Genomic DNA, 23516 nt, shown 5'->3' on the forward strand with positions numbered 1-23516 from the left:
GAGAGAGAGAGAGAGAGAGAGAGAGAGAGAGAGAGAATAAACAGGTCAACAGTATTGAGCCCAAATGAGAGAAATAGTATAAACAATTCCTGATTCTTATAAGAATGGGCAGGCTGGGTATATTTTCTGATGACTTTAATTCCAAAATAACTCAGGAAAGAGGCTCGTGTATTTCATACAGCTGGATGGTAGACTGCTCTTTGCAATAAGTTCCAGGACACTCAGGTGTACATAATAAGATCCTGAATAACATGCAAAAATTAATCAAACAAACAAGACAAAAAAACCTTAAAGATCTTTCTCAAGTTTCTACAGAGTTATATATTCACTCCAGTTTTGCATATGTGTCTAGAAACCTGAAGTGGCTCATTTTAAACTGTAATATTAATGTGATCTTTTTAAAATGAAATGTATGTTTGAACAATTACAAAAGGAGAGATGAAAATATTAGCAATTTAAATGTTGATCATAAATAGGCAACATGGGGGATGGTGGTATGGTTCAGTGGTTAAGAACACTGTCTGTTCTTTCAGCTAAATTTCCAGCACCCACATGACAGCTAATAGCTATCTGTGACACAAATATATTCAATAAAAACCTCACAAAACAAATCCAAGAATGCATCAAAGATACACACGATAAAGAAATTGGCTTCATCTCAGGGATACAAGGATGGTTCAAAATATAAAAATCCATCAATGTAATCCACCATATAAACAAACTGAAAGACCAAGATCACATGATCATCTCATTAGATGAGAAAAAAACATTTGACAAAATCCAACACACCTTCATGTTAAAAGACTTGGAGAAATCAGGCATATAAGGAACCAGGCACATACTAAACACAATAAAGGCAGTAAAAAGCAAGCTGATGGCCAACATCAAATCATTTGGAGTGAAACTTAAAGAAATTCCACTCATACGAGGTACAGGAAAAGGATGCTTCCCCTGTCCTTATCTCTTCAACATACTCCTTAAGTCCTACCTAAAGCAATAAGACAACTGAAGGTTATCAAGGAGATACAAATTGTTAAGGGAGAATTCAAAGTATTACTATTCGCAGATGATTTAGTAGTATACCTAGGTGACCCAAGAAATTCTACCAGAGAATTCATACAGTTGATATACACTTTCCACAAAATGGCTGGGAACACAACTAACTAAAAATTTCATTAGTCCTTCTGTATACAAATGAAAAATGGCTGGAGAATGAAATTTGTAAAAAAAAAAAAAACACCCTGAACAGTATCTACAAACAACATGAAGTGAAAGACCTCTATGACTAAAATTTGAAGTCTTTAAAGAAAGAAACTGAAGAAAATATCAGAAGATGGAAAGATCTCTCAAACTCATGGATATAAAGGATTAACATAATAAAACAGCATTCTTTTTTAATTTTTTATTGATTACACTTTATTCACTTTGTATCCCCCCTGTAGCAAACTTCCTACTCCCCTGCCAAATGTTCCCTTTATCCCCCTTCTCTAAAACAGCATTCTTAAAAATACACTCTACAGGTTCGATGCATTTCCCAACAACATTCCAACATAGTTCTTTAGAGACCTTGAAAGAGCTAACATTAACTTCAAATGGAAAAATAAAATACCCTTGATAGCATTACAATCCTGTACAATTGGAATAAGACACAGAAATAAAACCACACTCCGACTTGAACTTTACTTTCAACAAAGAAGGACAATCATACAATGGAAAAAAGACAGCATCTTCAACAAATGGTGGGAGTCTAACTAGATGTCTGCATGTAGAAAAATGAAAAGAGACCCTTTTTTATCACCCTGCAAAAACTCAATTCTAAGGGGTTCAAAGACCTTCACATAAAACCAGACACTCTAAAACATTTAGAAGACAAGGTGGAGAAAATTCTGGAACTCATTAACACAGGAAACCAACAACAGCACAGGCTCTGAGATCAACAATTAATAAATGGGATCTCAAAAAACTGAAAAGCTTCTATAAGTCAAAGGACACTATCAATACAACAAAATAGCAGTCAACAGATTGGGAAAATAACTACACCAACCCTACATCAGACAGAAAGGTAATATCCAAAATATACAAAGAACATAAGAAATTAAACACCGACAAATCAAATAAAACAATTTAAAAATGGGGTTCAGAGCTAAACTGAGAAGTCATAACAGAGGAATTTCAAATGGCTGAGAAACACTTAAAGAAATGATCAAAGTCCTTAGCCATCAGAAAAATGGAAATCAAAACGACTCTAAGATTCCATCTTACACCGCGCAAATGGCTAAGATAAAAAACTCAAGTGACAACACATTCTGGTAATGATGTGAAGAAAAGGGAACTTTCCTCCAGGGCTGATGGGAGTGAAAACTTGCACAACTTCCCTGGTAATCAAACTGCTGCATTCAAGAAAATTGGGAATAGTTCTACCTCCATACCTCTATACCACTCCAGGGAATACATCCAAAAGATGTTCCATTATAGAACAAGGACATTTGTTCTACTATGTTCATACCTGTTTTATTCATAACAGCCAGAAAGTGAAAAACGGATAAAGAACTTCTAGTACATTTACACAATGGAATACTCCCAGTTATTAAAAATAAGAAATCATGGAAATTGTGGGCAAATGAATCAAACTAGAAAACATCATCATGAGAGAGGTAACCCAGACACAGAAAGAAACACATTGCTTATAAGTGAATATTAGACCTATAGTACAGGATGAGCATACCAGAATCCACACACCCAAAGAAGCTAAGTAACAAGAAGGGTCCATGTGAGGTTGCCAGAATGTGTCACTCAGAATAGAAAACAGAACAAACAACAGGAGTGGATGAAGAGAGGGAACTGGGCAGAAGGTGGAATGTGGAGGGAAACAAATGTGGGTATCAGATGTGGGGAGAATTGTAGTAGGAGGAGAGAAGGCTGAGAACAAGAAGGGAAACTGAGGTGGTTTCTCTTTGGAGTCATTTGACAGGGAAGGTTCCTGAGAGGACCTGGGTGTGACCTGGGTGTGACTCTATCTGAGACTTCTAATGGAGGTGCAGGGGAAAAGAGACATGGAAAATTAAGTGACTACCTCCTAGCCTGTCAGGACTAGTAGAGAGAGGGAACAACAACTGGACCACAAAACCCACAATCCAAAAATTACCCTGCTTGCAAGAAGTTTAGGGATAATGAGGGAACAAAGATTGAGGGACAGTCCAACCAATAATTGGGCCAACCTGAGACCCACCTTACACTAGAGAGCCAGCCAAAGAAATTGTAAATGTTGCTTTGCTGAGCTTGTAGAAAATAGCCTAAACATGCCTGTTCTCTCAGAGGCTCCACCCAGCAGCCCATGGAGACAGATGCTGGAACTTGTACCTAAGCATGGGGTGGATCTCTGGGGTCTTATGGAAGTACTGGGGGAAAGATAGAAGAACCTGGAAGGGATAGGAAGCCACAAGAAGACTAACAGAGACAAGTAAACCAGACCCGTGGGGAGAGGTACAGAAAATGAGGCGTCAACTAAGGAGCATGCATTTTCTGGATCTGGGCCTCTTGAACTTATCTGTACTATGGGTGGCTTAGTCCATGTGGGTTGCGCGGTAAGTGGAGGGGATTGTTTCTAATATGAACTCTACTGCCTGCTTTTAGATCCTCTCTCCATCAGGCATGCCTAGACTGGCCTTAGTGGATGAGGATATGCTCAGTCCTGATGTGACTTGATGTGCTGCAATGGAGTGATACAGGGAGACCAGGGCTCCATTTTTTTCTGGGAGGGGAAGTCAAAAAACAAACTAATTTCTTTAAAAAATTTAATACACTCAAAGAGAAACAGTGGGATTGAGAGGGGATAAGGGAGGGGGTGTATGTGGGACATGAAATAAACATAATAAATAAAAGTGAAAAAAAGAATAATATTAATATATTCCCTGAAATATCCAGAGGGAAAACTGGCAACATGACATTGACCATCAAATTAAAATGGTCAAAATAAACCCCCAAAACCGTCATCAAATCTTCATATATCTGTCATAGTCTAAGAACACAGCCATATTATACATATATAACATGCTTTTTTGAAATAAATTTCATTGTTGTGGCATTATATAGAACCTGTAGAAAATTCGCTTACAAGGCAGAACTTCAGCATGATGTGCCATGTAGTAAGAAATGAGACCATAAAGAAGCATGTAACTTCAAACCATATATACATTAAGCATTTTAATATTAACATTGGTAAAATATGTTGATAAAACAGAACACACTGTGGGTACATCTTCCATTCTTGTTTGGTCCTGTCTGATCAGATTCCATCAATTTGGAATCCTAGGATAGAATCTCAAGTTTCAAGTAAACTTAGGCAAAAAAAACAAACAAACAAACAAAAAAAAACATGGCAAATATTGTTTCCTGCCTTGATCTTGTTTCTTCATCATCTCATGCTCAGCTAGCTTTCTTATCCAGCTCAGAGATACTGTCACCCACAATTGAAGAGTGTCTAAAGAATCATGTCAACACAATCTTTCACTTACATAAAAACCAGCCATTTTTCTGTCTGAAGAGAGTCATAGCGTGAGGGGCATCAATGGGCACAGGCACCCAGTGAGGCATGCAAGTAACCAGGGCATACCTAAATTTACTAGCATTCCAGCATTGGGCAAAAAAGCAAGTATCATTACCACAATTACTTGGCTCTATCTGGCTAATAATGAATAAAAATGGGGGATATAGACAAACAGTTGCGGGCTTATAGGAAATATTATGAGAAGCCTTAACCCCTCGTTGGAACATCCTGCGTCAGTTCTAGAACTAGCAGTGGTGGTGTCCGAGGTCTGAGTAGGTTCAGGAGACCATTGCCCCCAGGGGCGAGACGTGCTCCATGCCAATTGACTAACTCCATGTTTTCCTCCAATTTTGAAAGTCATTTAAGGTTCTTAAATTATTTTTTCCCTTTTTTCTTAAATTTTTCATCAATTACACTTTATTCATTCTGCATACCCCCATAAGCCCCTCCCTCCTCTCCTCCCAATCCCACCCTCCCTCCTCCCTCTGCTTGCATGCCACTCCCCAAGTCCACTAATAGGGGAGGTTCTCCTCTCCTTTCTGATCTTAGTCTGTCAGTTCACATCAAAAGTGGCTGTATTGTCCTCTACTGTGGCCAGGTAAGGCTGCTCCCCCCCCCTCCAGAGGGAGGTGATCAAAGAGCAGGCCAATCAGATTATGTCAGAGGCAGTCCCTCTTCACATTACTATGTAACCCAATTGGACTCTGAACTGCCCTGGGCTACATCTGTGCAGGGGTTCTAGGTTATCTCCATGAATAGTCCTTGGTTGGAGTATGAGTCTCTGGGAAGTTCCCTATGTTCAAATTTTCTTGTTCTGTTGCTCTCCTTGTGGAGACCCTGTCCTCTCCAGCTCTTACTATTTCCCAGTTCTTACCTAAAATTCCGTTCATCTGCCCAACAGTTGCCCATCCGGCTCAGCATCTGCTTTGATAGTCTGAAGGGCAGAGGCTTTCAGAGGCCCTCTGTGGTAGGTTCCTAGGTTGTTTCCTGTTTTCTTCTTCTGATGTCCATCCTCTTTGCCTTTCTGGATAGGGATTGGACGTTTTAGTTAGGGTCCTCTCTCTTGCTTAGTTTCTTTAGATGCACAGGTTTTAGTGGGTCTGTCCTATGTTGTATGTCTATATGAGTGAGTATATACCGTGTGTGTCTTTTTGCTTCTGGGACAACTCACTCAGGATGATCCTTTCCAGGTCCCACCATTTACCTGCAAATTTCATGATTTCCTTATTTTTCATTGCTGAGTAATATTCCATTGTATAGATGTACCACAATTTCTGCATCCATTCTTCAGTTGAGGGGCATCTGGGTTGTTTCCAGCTTCTGGCTATTACAAATAAAGCTGCTACAAACATGGTTGAGCAAATGTCCTTTTTGTGTAATTGAGCCTCTTTTGGATATATGCCTAGGGGTGGTATGGCTGGATCTTGGAGAAGCGCTATTCCTAGTTGTCTGAGAAAGCGCCAGCTGAATTTCCAGAGTGGTTGTACAAGTTTACATTCCCACCAGCAGTGCAGAAGGGTTCCCCTTTCTCCACAACCTCTCCAGCATGTGTTGTCACTTGAGTTTTTGACCTTGGCCATTCTCATGGGTGTAAGGTGAAATCTCAGGGTTGTTTTATTTGCATTTCCCTAATGGCTAATGAGGTTGATCATTCCTTTAAGTGCTTCTCTGCCATTTGATATTCCTGAAAAACACCGGCCATCCAGTGACTATACCCAAAATGCTGAGAAGGCTTTCTTCAGGAAAAACCATCTTCCTGCTAAAGGGATTCTCTCCACTACAAGAGTCCAGGAATATCCAGAAACTAACTTCAAACAACTAAGATAGCCCAATGGGTAGATGCCAGAGCAATATGGCATCTCCAGAACCCAGTTATCCAGGGGCAAATAGCCCTAGACACCCTAGCATAATTGAAATTCTGAGTATTTTTTTTACTTAGTATTCTAAAATCTTCTTTTAAGGTCTGTACCCATATTTCACACCTATCTCTCTGTTGTTTGTTTTGTTCAATAATCTCTTGAATGTCTTGTTTTATGCCTCTCTTCTAACTTTTATTTTTATTTATATTGTTCTAGTTGTTCTTTGTGTTTTCCAGTATCTTTTCTAAAACCTCTGCCCTCTTTTCCTGTTGTTTATCATATTCTGTAAGTTTTTGTATCTCGTTTTATGTCCTGTTTCCAAACTTCATTTTTTCTTCATATTGTTCTACTTGTTCTTTGTGTTGTTCCACTATCTCTTCTAAAGGCTTTGCCTTTGAGAAAACATAAAAGGCTAAGTCAATTATAAAAGTTAAATTGAGGACTATGAATGTAACCATAGTCATAATTTCTAAACTTTCCTTTATTTCTGTCTTAAAACCATAGAAGAGATTATCAGCCAAGCTCTGAGAAGTCTGTTTTAATGTTTCTCTCATCCTGTTAGAATGTAGTGGCAGCCAGTTTTGTTCAGTCTCAGTTCTGCCCAAAGTAGGCTGTCTTTTGTTCTGAGGCATGTTTAAGAGTCTCTTTTAAAGAGCTAGTAATTTATCTGGGACCTTTTAGGTTTAAAGTTTGGGTTGTATCGCTGAGAGCTTATTCCTCTTCCCCACCAAATTAAATTAAAGTAGGATTTAAAGGGTGTGGATACTTAGATTAGTTGAGTGCCATTTGTTGTAGATTATTAATATTTACTGTTGATTAATCTTTTAGTTAAGCAGTGGTTATTCCTAAACAGCTGTATAGCCAAATCACCACACAGAGACTAGGATTCATTTAATTAACCTAGAGCACAATGCTGGCCAAAGGTTACTCCATCCTAAACCTCTAAGCCCACAGAGTTTCCTACCATTCAGATTCACCCATCATATGGCTTTTAGTGATATCTTAGTTCCAGTTCATTTCTACATGTGGTGCCAAGACCTCTCCTTCAGATTCTCCTCTTCTCCTCTCCTGCCTCCTTCCTCTTCCTCCTACTCTGGACCAGGATGTCTCACCCTATCCTCTCTATTGCTCATTATTTGGCTGGTTGTTTTAACTGACAATCTAGAGAACAAATGGTGGCATGTTTATGCAAACTTGACACAGGTGATGCTTATAAAAGTATCACAATGCAGTATCTGGATTGAAACCAGACAATGGAGGATAGAAATCAGCATTTGAATTAAGAAGGTTAAATTGTATACATTCCAAATAAAAGAATATTATACCAATATAATCTCTTGTATCATAATAGAACAACATGGTATAAAACTAGACCTCAATAATAACAAAAAATAGTAATCAGCCTACATAAAAATGGAAACTGAACTCTACTCAATGACAGCTGGATTATGGAAGAAATAAACTAATAGACTTTCTAGAATTTAACAAAAATGAAGGCACAACTTACCCAAACTAATGAGACATAATGAAAGTAATTCTAAGAGGAAAGTTCATAGAACTAAGTGCCTTCATAAAGAATTCTGAGGCATCTCAAATCACCATAACAACACACATGAAAGACCTAGTCAAAATGAAGCAGACATATACAAGAGGAGTATATGGCTAGAAATAATCAAACTTAAGGCAGAAATCAATAAATTAGAAAGAAAGAAAACAATTCAAAGAATAAACAAAAGCAAGAGCTGGTTCTTGGAGAAAATGACAAAGATAGACAAACCTTTAGCATAACTAACTAAAACAAAGGGAGACACTATACAAATCAGCAAAATCAGAAAATAAAAGGTGGTATAATTACAGACACTGAAGAAATTCAAAGAAGAATCATTAGGTTTTACCTTAAAAGTCTATATGCCACAAAATTTGAAAATCTAAATGAAATGGAATATTTTCTTGCAAGATTACACTTATCAAAGTTGAATCTGGATCAGGTAACTAAATTAATAGACCTATATACCCTAATGAAATATAAGCAGTCATCAAATTCTTCCTGCCAAACAAAGCCCAGAGCCTGATGGTTTCAGCACAGAATTCTACCAGACCTTCAAAGAAGAGGTAATGTCAATACTCTTCAAACTATTTCACGAAACAGAAGAAGAAGGAGCATTACCAAACTCATTCGATGAGGCCACATTCACCTTGATACCTAAACCTCACAAAAGCTAATTAATGGCAGGGATACACCAAAAAAGATAATTTCAGACCATTCTCTCTTATGAATATTGAAACAAAAACACTCAATAAAATACTCGCAGAATGAATCCAAGAAAACATCAAAGATCTCATCTGCCATGACAAAGTAGGCTTCAATCCTAGGCATGCAGGGGAGGTACAATATACAGAAATATATAAACAAACTGAAAAAGAAAAAAAAAACATGATCATCTCAGTAGATGCTGAAACAATTTCATATATCCAAGCTCAGTTGGATTTATGACTTTATAACCATAACCAAGACTTGATGGTTAAAGTCTTGGAGATATCAGAGATAAAAGGCACATACCTAAACACAGTAAAGATAATATACAACAAGCCTATAGCAAACATCAAACTAAATGGAAAGCAATTTAAATCAGTCCCACTGAAATCAGAGACAAGTCAAGTTTGCTCACTCTCTCCTTTCTCTTCAACATAGTACTGGAAGTTCTAGCTAGAGGAGTAAAACAACTAAAGGAAATGAAGGGGATACAAAGCAGAAAGGAAGAAGTCAAAGTATCACTATTCACAGATGATATGATAAGTACACGAGTGACCCTAAAAATTCTACCAGATAATTACTACAGCTTATAAACACCTTCAGCAAAGTGGCTGGATACATTTTAAAGTTACTAAAAAAATATCTGAAACCCTCTTGTATATAAAAGACAAGAGGGCTGAGAAAGAAATTAGGAAAAAAAAAACAACAACAACCTTGCAATAGCCACAAATAACATAAAGTGCACTGGTGTGACTCTAACCAAGGAAGTGAGAAATCTGTATAAAAAAACTTCAAGTCTTTGATGAAAGAAATTGAAGAAGATATCATAAAATGGAATGATCCCCCATACTCATGGATCAGTAGGAATAACAGCAAAATGGCCATCCTATCAAAAGAAATGTAGAGATTCAATGCAATTCCCATCAAAATACCAACACAATTGTTTACAGACCTTGAAAGAACAATTGTCAACATCACATAAAACACAAAAAAGCCAGAATAGTTAAAAGAATCCAGTACAATAAAAAACTTCTGGAGGTATCTCCATCCTGGATCTCAAGCTGTGCTACAGAGAAACAGTAAAAACGATGTGGTACATGTTGATAATCTTGTGGCTAGTCCTGCGTCCACTCTGGTAGAATTTACTGTGACAATGGCCACTCTCAGCTGCTCCATTGTAGTATCGAATTCTCCAGTCCAATTACCTAAAATATAGCTCGACAATTGTTTAGACAGATTTGCAGCACAGGAAAAATTCTCATGTTGTATGCTAGTGACACCAAGTCCAGCATACTTTCATTGACAGCCAGGTTGAGCGATTTGCCATAGGGTATCAATTTGCTCCTGCAAGAGGTCAATCCTCTGATTGAACACCATCAAGCTTCCTTTTAGTTGAGCATTAATTCCTTTATGTACAACTAAGGCATGAGCTACATTGGCTAAATGATTATTCAGGGTCTGAGCAGTCTGCCCAGTATGACTCATGGCTAATGCCCTGGTGGTAGCTCCAACAGCCGTCAATGAGATGGTAGTAACAATGGTGGCTGTAGTTCCAAGATCCCTTTTCTGTCTGAAGAGAGTCATAGCGTGAGGGGCATCAATGGGCACAGGCACCCAGTGAGGCATGCGAGTAACCAGGGCATACCTAAATTTACTAGCATTCCAGCATTGGGCAAAAAAGCAAGTATCATTACCACAATTACTTGGCTCTATCTGGCTAATGCATGGGAGTGTTAGCAGGCCTTCTGGTGTTGGTCTCCTTGGTTTGCCTGTGGTATATATGCAAGATTAGAGTCTCACAACAGTGTGATGCAGCCATGATCATTCAGGCCTTTACAGCCATTGAAGCAGGACATTCTCCCCAAGCATGGTTGGATACCATAAAAAGCTAAAATGATACGCTCAGGATGCGAGGCTAAGCACTGCACTCAGGGTCAGCCGCTTTGGACCCAGAGAAGAGCATGTCTGATTGCATGCGGGTTGATGCCCCAGGTCCCGCCTCTGAGAAAAAGGTATCGGACGGGTCTGATGCTCTTTGGGTGGATGACACCTAAATGAACATCTGTACAAAGTCCCAATTTATTTCTAATATCAGAGATCAGACCTCTACTCTTGCCTGATGCGTCTAAAACAAAAAGGGGGAACTGTAGAGAGCTGCGGAATGCTATGCCTTAAAGATGGAGCTGGTTTCCGCCTTCCACCTTCCCGATGGTGAGTGCTCTCTATCACGAACAACTCCACATTTGGCTAAGGCCGAGGATCTGGCTTGCTTCTATGTAGGTGGACCTATCTGCATTGCCCCCGTGGCACGCCTGGGTTGGCTACCCAGAGGCTATTTAAGCTGTGGGCTGGCTTTCCCCGGGGTCCGAGGATTGTTCAATGTTCCTGAATAAACTGCATTGAAAAAAAAAAAAAAAACGATGTGGTACTTTCATAGAAACATATTGGTGGATCAGTGGAATTGAATCAAACACCCAGAAATAAACCCACATACTTACAACACCCGATTTTTGACAAAGAAGCCAAAACCATTCAATGGAAAAAAAGAACAACCAATGGTTCAACCAATGGTGCTTGTCTAACTGGATGTCCACATATAGAAAGAGAGAAATAGATCCATACTTATCACCCTGCACAAAAGTAAAGTCTTTGTGGATCAAATACCTCAACATAAAACTAACACTCTTAATCTGTTATTTAAAAAAGTGAGGAAGAGGCTTGAACACATTGGCACAGAAGACAAGTTCAAGCACAAGCTCTAAGATCAACAATCAATAAATGGGATTTCATGAAGCTTAAAAGCTTCTCTAAAGCAAAGGACACTGTCAGCAGAACAAAATGATGGCTTAAAGACTGGGAAAGGATCTTCACCAACTCTACATCTGACAGAAGGCTAATATCCAGAATATATAAATAACCCAAGAAATCAAATAATCCAATTAAAAATTGGGTACAGAGCTAAAGAGAAATTCTCAACAGAGGAATATTGAACGGTGTAGAAACACTTTAAAAATGCTCAACGTCCTTAAAAATCTGAGAAAGGACTCTGAGATTCCACCTCACACCCATCAAAATGGCTAAGATCAAAAACTCAAGGGACAATACATGCTGGAGTAGATGTGCAGAAAGGAGAACCCTGCTCCATTGCTGGTGAGAATCCAAACTTGTACAGCTGCTTCAGAAATCAGTCTGGCACTTTCTCAGAAAACTGGGAATACTGCTACCCCAAGACTCAGCTAAACAACTCCTAGGCATATATCAGAAAGATGCTCAACCATACAACAAGGGCATGTGCTTAAATATGACAATAACAGCTTTATTCATAATAGCCAGAATCTGGAATCAAACTAGATGTCCCTCAATGGGGGAATGGATACAGAAATTGTGGTACATTTACACAAGGAAATACTACTCAGGTATTAAAAACAAGAAAATCATGAAATTTGAAGACAAATGAATGGAACTAAAAAAGATCACCCTGAGTGATGTATCCCAGAAGCAGAAATACATGTATGGTATATATTCACTTACAAGTGGATATTAACCATACAATATAGATTGGACATACTAAAATCTACAGACTTTTAAAAGCTAAAGTACAAAGAGGAACATAGGGAAGATGCTTAATTCTCATTCAGAAAAGAAAACAGGATAGACACCAGAACCCATAGAAGAGAGAGAACAGGATAGGAGCCTTCCACGGATGAACACTAAGTGACTCCACTCAACAGGTGATTGAAGCAGATGGAGAGACCCACAGAAAAATTTTGTATAGAGCACAAAATGTCTTATTGAAAAAGTAGGAGATAGAAGGACCTAAAGGTGTCAGGAGTCACACAAGAAGATCAACAAAGCAAAAAAAAAAATCTGAGTCCTGGGGCCCTGCAGAGACTGATGCATCAACCAAAGAGCATGAGAGTACTTAGAGCCCCTGCTCAGATATAGCCCATAGACAGCTCTGTCTCCATATGGGAATCCTAGTAAGGGGAGAAGAGACGGTCTCTGAACTCAGTTGCTTGCTTCCTGATCACTTCTCACTGGTGGGGACAACTAGTAAGCCCACAGGTGAAGAGGATACAGGGAGTCTTAATGGAAACTGATAGGCTAGGGACTGATAGGACCTTCCCTATCAGAGGACAACAGTAGAAGGATAGGGGAAGAGGGGGGAGGAATAGTGGGACATAGAGTAGATGAGGGAGGGGGCTACAATTGGGATACAAGGTGAATATATTGTAAAAATTAATGATAAACATGGGTGACAGAATGAAGCATAAATAAGACACAATTTACTGAGAAATACACAAAAATACTCACCATCTTTAATCATAGATCTAGCTAGAAAAAAAAACTTCAGCAACCAATACCTCAAATGACAAATAATGTATGTTTAGTGTCCTTCTTGGCACTATAATAAAAGAGAATGTGATAGCATGTATACAATATTATTGGAAATCTTTCTTCATGGACTGAACATGGAGTGACTTGTAGGAGATGAGATGTTGATTTACTTTATCCCCCAGATTAGCAGGAATGTATCCCTTGCTGAATTCGAGAGTACCCAAACCTAGAGAGAAAGCAGTACCTGCCCATGGCAGTGACCTTCCTGTCTTTGAGGATCCTCTGTGCTCAGCCCTGGCCTGCATGGCTCTGTGCTTATCTTTCGGCACAGCTATAGTTTTGGGGATCTTTCTCAAGCACCATGACTCACCCATCATTAAGTCCAATAACCAGACTACAATAAAATACCTTAGTGAAATTATTTATCCCTACTTTTAGTAAGTTTATATAAAGTGTATATCTATATCAAAATTGTACATCCACAGTGGAAATCAGTGTGCAGAATTCTCAAAATGATGAAAATAAATCTACCATATGAACCACTTATAACTTTCCTTGACATATGCACAATGGACTCAACATCCTCCTTCAAAAATATTTTCTCAACTATACTCATTGCTATTCTGTTCACAATAGGTACAAAAAGAGAACACCTAAATATCCTTCAACTGATATAGATAAGTGAAATGGTACACACATAAGTAGATAGAAATATAAATGACGATGTTGATTTAGGTAACTCAAATCCAGAAAACAGATTTCACATGTCCTATCTACTCTGAAGCATATAGCTCTAGATCTTCAGTTGTGAGTATTCACCCTAGTGTGAAAGAAAAGAAAGAGTGTGGCGAAAGACTGGGGACCAGCCCCAGCAATTGATAGTATCCAGAGAGGAGGGAAGGATAAGGTAGGGCAGAAATGAGTCAGACATGGTTGTCCAAAGAAACTGAGAGTCTTGTCTGACTGGCAGTCAGAGTGCTTCTTTATTTAGACAGAACTTAATAATAAAAGATAGCTTCAGATTGTTCTAAAACATAGATCATATCTTTTTTTTGTTCCCAAACAAGTGTTTTAACTGTCTCTTGGTCATACATTTAGTCATCACTGATAAACCTTATCTTTTGCTATCATTTTTCCTCATCAACCCCTAATCTGACATTTTTGAGAATCTGGAGGCATATTTGCCACAGCCTGGAAGCCCATTCTCAGGTTGGAAGCATTCTCAGATTCAATGGCAAAAGATAGAAAATCTTTAAGCAGGCTTGGACATATTGCTTTGTCCTGAGAAGTATATTATCAAATTTTAATGGACAGCCTCAAGAAAAACAATTTAGGCTAAAGCAGCAACAGTTACTATTCAGTTCCTGGCATAATGCAATGTCCATACCTCATATCTTTGTATAATTTATTTATGTGCTAAATCTAAATATTCTTTCATTATTTTGGTCATACAACACCACAGTGATACTGTGAAAGCTGTTATTTCTAGGAAAAGGAGGTCATAATACCTCACTTTTAAAATCATTTTTACAAAACATTCTTTGTCCTTCATTATAGATCCTAGTTTCAGGTGAAGATGTCTCCAGCCATTCACTTACAGTTCCATAAAGTCATTGAGGGGCATACCATATGTAGCTCCTAATCTTATATGCCAAGTAATCACCTGAGAATACAGCAGTACTAGGTATTTAATCTCAAATACTATCAACTCTCCTAGCACTACAAACTTTGTTTGCCTTTTTAAGAGTATGTTCTGATTATTTTCTTCTTGAGGAAGCACAGGGGTAGATTTTGCAAGACTATCTTGGAGCTGAAGTCTCATAAGTAGTTATCTGCCATTTTTATGTGAGTTACAACTTCCACATTCATGCAGGGCTAGATTATTGATATTCATCCATAAAGACATTCATGTAGGGCCAGATAATTGATATTTCCCCTAAAAATGAGAGGGGCAGTATGCTCAGGATTTTTGTGGGGAAGCTTATAAGCAGTACAACAGAGTGAAGACATAAATGATTCATTAAAAATTTTTCCATTTCTCCCCAGGCTGTACAAGTACTGAAAGCCCTCTAAGCATGTAGCAAGTGGAGATCAAGACCAAGCCTGAAAGATAGCATGAGCTGCATATTGTAACATGCAGCTCAGCTGTTCTGGATCTTTGTCAAATAGCTGTGCTGACTTCATGGCTTTAACTGTATATGAACTTTGGTGAGGTTTTAATCCATTTGAGGTGACTTTATGTGAAAATAAGCTCCTATTTCTATGTTTCTACATATATACATCTAGTTTGGTCAGTACCATTTATGAAGATTTTATCTGTTTTTCCAGTGTGTATTTCTAGCTTTCCAGTGTGTATTTCTATTTTTTGTTATAGTACTAGTGCATTTACGTAATCAACTATTATTCACATATTTAAAAAATCAAATCATGAAACATGAAGGTAAATGCACATTTTCAGGTAACTGAGAGTGAGAGAACCTAGACCCCAAAAGAGAAATAGGGTATGTATTTGTTTTACATATATATCAGTTGCAAGATGTATGATAAGCAAGCAACTGAACATAATACTGTAGGGGATACATACAGATTAAGAACTGGAGCTTAGGGGAGGCAGAGATTTCTCCATAGGAAAGGGAAATAAAATACTTGGTATAAGTGGAAGGTGGGCTAAAAAGATAGAATTGAGGGGGATTGGGAAAGGAAGAGGGCAATGAAAAGGTAACATGAGAAAAGAAAGGTAAAATTAAGGGTCATTTGTTTGGCACAGTGGAAACCTAATGCAATAGAAACTTTCTAAAATATATACATATAAGAAGCCAATATAAATGAAATCACCACACAAGAACAAAGTACCAACTGGAAATCTCTTGTCACTAAATTAAGCATCCAGTACTGGTAATGGTTTATATTTAACTGAGGTATTGGCCAAAGTAGTGTGATTGTAATGCCAAAATAATACAGGCTTTTGCCAAGACTATCTGGAGCTTTCCACAATTGACTGCAATGCCCTATTGCTGGAGACAACACTTACAGTTACATGAAACATAGATAAATAGAGCTTGTGCCTACATAGAATCTTCACACTTACATTCTATCAACTTTGATATGGGAAATACTCTGCAACTACAAGAGGATAAACATAAACACTAACCCAGCTACCAAACTTTTGAACTATAACAATTTTCTACGTGTAAGACATATTAGTGCAAGAGTTGTAGGAGTAAAAACCAATCTATAGTTTGACTTAAGGCCCACTTCACATGATGGAATCCACACCTGACACTGGTTTATTGATCAAGAAATAGAAATTACACAGCCCATGGTTCTGGGGGAAAAGCAAATACTGCATTCTACTAAAAATACACCATTTTGCTATACTCATAGACCAGTATCTTGTTCAGCCATCATCAAAAAAATGTCATCCTGCATCTGATGGAGACAAAATCAGAGACCCATAGAGAAAATAGACAGTCAGTGAGAGACCTCAGAATATGCCCATCAGGCTCTTAAGTAATTCAGCCAGAAGAGTGTAAGAGCCAGAAAAGAAAGAGGATATCAAAGAACAAAGCACTATAAATTAAGAGGACTGAAGAATAGATAAACTGTGAGAGACTGAGGCAGCATGCACTAGGCCTTTAGTGTTCTGCCCCTAGCCCTATCTCTAATTGATAAGTGCTTGCAAATGAAAATGTAGTTTTCTCCAAGGGACACTCATTTTATCCAAGGGACTACTCTTAATTGTATTTTTAAGAGTACATTCCAATAGGTAGATGGCCAAAAATTTCCCTCACTGGCAAGTTTAGATTACCATGTCCTAGAATTCTGGCATGCATTTAAATTTTTTTATCATAGTTCTCATTTTAATTTGCTGAAGATTTTTTTTTCTATTTTTAAAGCTACATGTCCTCTGTGTGTATACCATTGCTTCAAGTTTAATATTCTATGAGATTCCTGCATGTATGAACAAGTCTGCATCATTTCCCAACTTGGGCTCTTTTTCTTTTTCTTTTCCTACTCGGATGTGCTTACTTTTATCTTTTTGCTATTTTATTTTCTTATTATACATTATAGCCCTCCCTTTTTAATATGAGGGAGAATTTAGACAGGATAGGAGAGGAGATAGGAAAGAGTTTCCAGGATTAAAGGAAGGGAAAACTTTAATCCGGATGAATATGTAAGTAAAGTGACTATTTTTAAAAGAAAAAAAAAAAAGGAGAAGGAGGAGGATGAAGAGAAAGAATAAAGAAGGAGGAGTTGGAGAAAAAAAAAGAGAAGCAGTAAGAGGAGAAGGATGAGAAGATGATGATGAAGAAGAAGAAGAAGTAAAAGAAGAACAACAATTGTGTCAAAAGAAATGTTAAATAGCCATGCACAAAAGAACCAGAAAATCTGAAAAGTGCGAAAAAGTAATTTATGAATAATAGAAATAGAAAAAGAAGAAAAAACTCACATCAAAATCCTAGAAAATATTTTCAGCCAAATAATAGAAGAATGTATCCTTAACCTAATGAAGAAGGGGTAGCCTATTAAAAGTATATAGAACAACAATTAAAGTGTACCAGAAAAGAAATTGTGTTCAGCACATAAAATTAAAGCATTAAATGTAAAGAAATTATATTAAACAAAGAAGGGATATTAAAAGTTTTCAGTTGATAATACTAGGTTGCATATAAATTCAGGCTCTTTAGAATAACTCCTGATCTCTCAAGAGAGAAAGAATGAATAATCTCAAGCATCAAATTAGGAGGCAAAAACCCCACACCATAACTACAAAATAAAGGGAAATAATAAACATTGCTCATTGAAATCTCTCAACTTGGATGTTCAATTCTCCAATAGAAAGACAGGAACTAACAGAATGGACTAGACAACAATATCCATTCTTCTGCTGCATCTACTGAACACTCTTTATCATCCAGGTTGGACAGCATCTCTGTGTAAATGATGGAAGGAGACAGTAGAAGAAAGTGGACCAAAAAAGTTTAGGGGAACTTTATCTTATAGAGTTCACATAAATACCTAAAATTCTTGAGTCAATTTAAAAGAGTATGTACTGTACACACTGAATGAAGAGTTGCACTGGTATCCATAAGAAACAGGTGACTTGGGCTGGTTCAGCATACATCTACACTCATGTTTACTGAAGCACAGCTTACCATGTGCTAAGATAGAATGGACTTGATTGTCCTGAATCACATGAGTGCAAAATATAATATTATTCATATTTTTTATATTCATGGAAACATGTACTTTGGTTTTTTGAGTTTTTTTTGAAAGTTTGGACAGTTTATTGTTGGTGAAGTTCCAAGGGAAATGCTACAATGATCTGTTATAAATGCTACAAAAATTGAACTATAATTTCTGAGGGTGTTATGAGCATTACTTCCTTTGGATGTCCAATGGATTTGAGAAGCTGCATGCTTCAAGGTGACATGATGAGATGGTTCTTTTAGCTATGTGCTCCAACAACAGCCCTTACTATTATCCTTATATATCCTAAAAATTGTTATCTTTTATTTTCATTAGTGAATGGGGAGTTACTCTAAGACTTTCCATCTTTCTTTATAATTGAAATCTCTTTTTAACATAATCACATTATTTCTTGTTTCTGTCTTCCCTACAAAATCTCTCATATAGCCCTCTTTTGGCTCTTTCAATTTCAAGTCTTGTGTTGCCAATAACTGCTATTACATGTATCATGTGTGTGTGTGTGTGTGCAAGAGCAAGAGAAAACATTTAACATTTCAAGAAAGGCAATCATTTTACTTTGAAATTGTGGATGAACTCAAAATGTATCATCAAAAGTTATGACCTGAGCTACAAACAGAAATCAAACATTGTTTGACTTCAGTCCTAATTGGGCTAAAAGCAGTCAGTGCTCTGAAATAAGAATTGAATAGTCAGTATTAGAGCCTGAACATCAGGGTGTAGTGGCATGACTTGTCAAAGAACACATTTCAGTGACAAGAGGAATAATATAAAGAAATACCTCAGGGTGCATGCATAACAGCTATTAATAATAGCTTACATTGTTTACTTGAGAAATATTCTGTGTATGTTTTTTTTTAAATCTCAATAACCTAAATGTTATAATTACTGTGTAAGAGATATTAATTTATTTATATATTATTTATTCTTCCATCGATTTTCCTTCCATTTTCACCCTCCAGAGTTTTGAGTAATCATTCTTTGCTCCTTTGAAAATTAAAGCCAATTTTTCATAAACTATTTTTACACACTTAACATCAAAATTTGATTTGTAAAATATTTTACAATATTATAATACTAGGAATATATGACAAACCACTGAATTTTACCAAGGGTATTTATTATATATAGTATTACAGGAAAAAAGGAAAATGAGTAGAGATGAAATACTATTCTTTCTAGTTGTTTTTAAGAGACAGTTGCCTGAGTCCAGCCATCTCAGGAAAAAAAAAAAACACCTAATTTTTTTTCTTTTTTATTATTACAGTTTATTCACTTTGTTTTCTAGCTGTAAGCCCCTCCTTCATCTTCCACCAGTTACAAACTACCTCCCTCTTCTACCCCTATACCCCTCTCCTAGTCCAATGAAAGGGGAAGTCTTCCTTTCCTACTATCTTCTCAAGTCTTACCAAGAATGGCTGCACCTTCTTCCTCTCTGGCCTGGCAAGGCTGCACCTTCCAGGAGTAGTTGATCAAGTAGCCTGCCACTGAGTTCATGTCAGAGACAGATGTTGTTACCCTTAATAGGGAACTCACATGGAAACTGAGATACTTATGAGCTACATCTGAGCAGGGGTTCTAGGTGTTCTTCATGCATGGTCCTTGGTTGGAACAGGACTCCCAGGTCCCATATTTTTTGGCTCAATTGGACTCCTTGTGGAAGGCCTCTCCCATCCATGTCTTTCTATCTCCTGAATCTTCCATATTATTCCATGCTCTCTGCCCAAAGTTTGGCTATGAGTCTAACCATCTGCTTCAATACCCTCCTAGGTAGATTCTTTGAGAGGCCCTCTGTGGTAGGTTCCTGCCCTGTTCCATGTCTCCTCTCATTACTGATGTCTATCCCGTTTTCCCTTCTAAATGAGGATTAAGCATCTTCCCTAGGGTTCTTCCTGTTGTTTATATCCTTTACGACTATAGATTTTAGTATTTTAATCCTATATTATATGACTAATATGCACATATAAGTGAGTATATACCATAAGTGTCTTTCTGCTTCTGGATACCTCACTCAGAGAGGGTGGTCTTTTCTAGTTGCATCCATTTGCCTGCTAATTTCCTTGTTTTTAATTGCTGAATATATTGCATTGTATAAATGTGCCACAATTTCTGTGTCTATTCCTCGGTTTGGGGACATCTAAGTTGTTTCCAGATTCTGGCTATTGTCAATAAAGCTGTTATGAGTAGAGTTGAGCAAATGTCCTTGTTGTATGGTTGATAATCTTCTTAATATATGCCCAGAGTTGGTATAACTGAATATTCTAGTAGCACTATTCATAATTTTCTGATAAAGCACCAGATTGATTCCCAAAGTGGTTGTACAAGTTTATATTCCCACCAGCAATGGAGAAGGGTTCCCTTTTCTCCACATCCAGTCCAGCTTGTGTTGCAGATGATGTGATATAACACTAAAAAATTCAACCAGGGAACTCCTACAGCTGATAAACAACTTCAGCAAAATGACTGGATACAGAATTAAATTTAAAAATTCTGAAGCCCTCCTTTATACAAAAGACAAATGGGATCAGAAAGAAATTAGGGAAACTAAACCCCTTTACAAAAGCCACAAATAACATAAAGTACCTTGGTGTGACTCTAATCAAGCAAGAGAATGACTTGTATGAAAAAAAGGAAGATATCAGAATATCTCCCATACTCCAGGATTGGAGGATTAACATAGTAAAAATGGCCACTCTACCAAAAGAAATCTAAAGACTCAATGCAATTCCAATCAAAATACCAGCACAACTCATTACAGACCTTGAAAGAACAATTCTCAGTTTCATATGGAAAAACAAAAAACCCAGAATTGATTTAAAAAAAAATGCCTGCACAATAAATATTTTCTGGAGGTATCTTCATCCAAGATCTCAAGTAGTACTATAGGGCAACAGTAATAAAAAATGGCATGGTATTGGCAACTGTACTTTAAATCTTAAAGGGGTGTGCATCTACTCACTAATCATTTTTATTAAATCACATCAAGAAGCTGAGGGGAAAAACCAATATAGGGGAATTAACTGCTGTCTCAGTTTTAGATGCAGTTTGATGGAGTCCAGACAGCCAATGCTACCTTGGGCTATTGTTTCAGATCATCAACCTTAAAACATCCACGGCTTTACTATTAATAGTGTACTTTTCTTAACTTTAAATTGTTCTCTAAGATTTTTTACATCAGAACCATTAGCAAAAACATCTTCCCTGACCTTGTTAAACGATCTATTTTTCCAAATTGTTTCTAAGTATAATGGTCATTGCTAACAATCTATATCTATGGATCCTTTCAAGGACAGTGGTTAATTCATTAATCTGCTCCAGTAAACATGTGAAAAGAGATCAAGCATTGTTAATTTTAAATGCCAGTCATATTGCCCAGTGATGAGATAGAAGCCTTCTTAGAGTTTTCATACAAGTCATGTTATAAGGTATGTGGACATCATAAGGGCAACAAGAAGGGATATGCTACATAAGAGCACAAAGTCCTCAGGAAAAGCAATTCTTGGGATTATGCTATGCCAAGACAAACTCATCATGACTATGCTAACAGGGGAGCCACATTCCATGAATTCTACAGCTGTTCTGCTGTTGCTCCTGCATGGCTTTTGACAGGACCAGGTAGCCAAAATAGTTTGCCTATATATGGTTGAGTGGGGAGTGTGGTTAGCTCAGGCCATGGGAAGAAGAATCAGGATATTGCATGGGCTGTACTAGCCTGGAGGACTAGATAATATGGAAGGAGTTAAAGATTGCTGGGAGAAAATGGCAGGTAGATTTGATTTGATATGTTAACTAGGAACCTCTGCCATTAGTTCCAGGTTTGAATCCTACTTCTATGGTAACATAAATTTCAGAGAGAGAAGCATGGTCTCCATTGGATAGTAATCTTCAAGTGAGCCCACAGGGAAGAAAGGTGATAAAGACAAAGATTCTGTTTTTCTTTTCTATCTATAGATCTTCCTTATTCTCTTTGAGGGAGGGCAGTTACCCAAACTAAACTCAAATTTTTGCTCTTTTGTTTTGTTTTACTTACTATTTTTTTATTTTGCTAATTGTTTTTATTTTTCACAATTTATTTATTATATATGCTGATTGAAGGTCACTCCCTCAACTCTTACTGGTCCCATCCTCCCTCTGTGTTACCCACAATCCCTGTCCCTAGTCCATTCAAAATGGGAGTTCCCCTGATCTGCAATCCTCCCATACTTTATTGGAACACTTTTCAGCTATGAAAAACAGGGAAATAAAATTTCTGCTCTTATTTCTTCTCCATAGGCCACTGTGCTCACCTCAGAAGAATTCATACCATGAAGCTTGCCTGCAAGCTTACTGTGAAATCAACACCAGGTATAACTCATTTTAAAGAGTTCCACCCCCAAGACAGTGTTTTAGCATCTCATATCCAGAAACATGTGAAATTTGAAATGCTATGATGTGTGAAACATTTTATCACAAGCATTTCAGAGAAAAGCCTGCTTGGAGGCTGTTTCCTACCAGCCCAGGAAGGAAGGAGGGCCAGAAGATGAGGTATAAAGCTTGGAAGACCCACAAGCATAACAGTGATCAGACACACTGGGAACGACCTCAGAAAGTAAGTTCAACTTTAATTCCAGAAAACAGAGGCTATCTACGCCTTGGGTAGTGACTGGGATGCTCCAAGGATAGGTGTAGATAATTGTTTAAAACTAGGCACTTCAAGGATGTTTGATTTTCATTAAACAGCACATTCTTATCATATGAACAAGAACACAGAACCTAATTATCCTATATTTGAAGGGAGAGAAGAGTTATCAGGGATCTGTGTCAAAGGCCATCTATCAAATTTGGCTAGTTGCATCTATGTCTAAAGACACTCCCCAGTTGAAGTCAGGCACAGAAAACTCATCCTTGCCAAGGTTACACAACTAGGCCAGCAGCAGGGTCATACATGGAAGAGAAAGCCTCCTCCCTCGCATCTCAAAATTCAGTCTGGGTTGTGATGGTTTTCAATAGAACCCCTGGAACAATAAGTATGTGTACACAAAGAAACTTCTACAGGCTACCACTGTTGTGTTACTCTCAGAGAACTTCCTAGCTAGTGTTAGTTCACCATTCCCTACATATTCACACATTGGACTAAACTTTTCTTGTCAAAAGTGAGACAATTGAAAATAGTAAATGTTGAGAATCAGTTTTATCAAAAAGTCTTCCCTAAACACATTTTATAATGCTTTTTCATGTAATTGATATTCACCATTCATTGTATTCTTTTTAAAAATAAGTTTATTTACTTTAAATTCCAATCGTAGTCCCCCTCCCTTCTCTGCCCCAGTAC

The sequence above is a fragment of the Meriones unguiculatus genome (genome assembly GCF_030254825.1).
Source record: "Meriones unguiculatus strain TT.TT164.6M chromosome 13 unlocalized genomic scaffold, Bangor_MerUng_6.1 Chr13_unordered_Scaffold_40, whole genome shotgun sequence".
In the NCBI taxonomy this organism is placed as follows: domain Eukaryota; kingdom Metazoa; phylum Chordata; class Mammalia; order Rodentia; family Muridae; genus Meriones; species Meriones unguiculatus.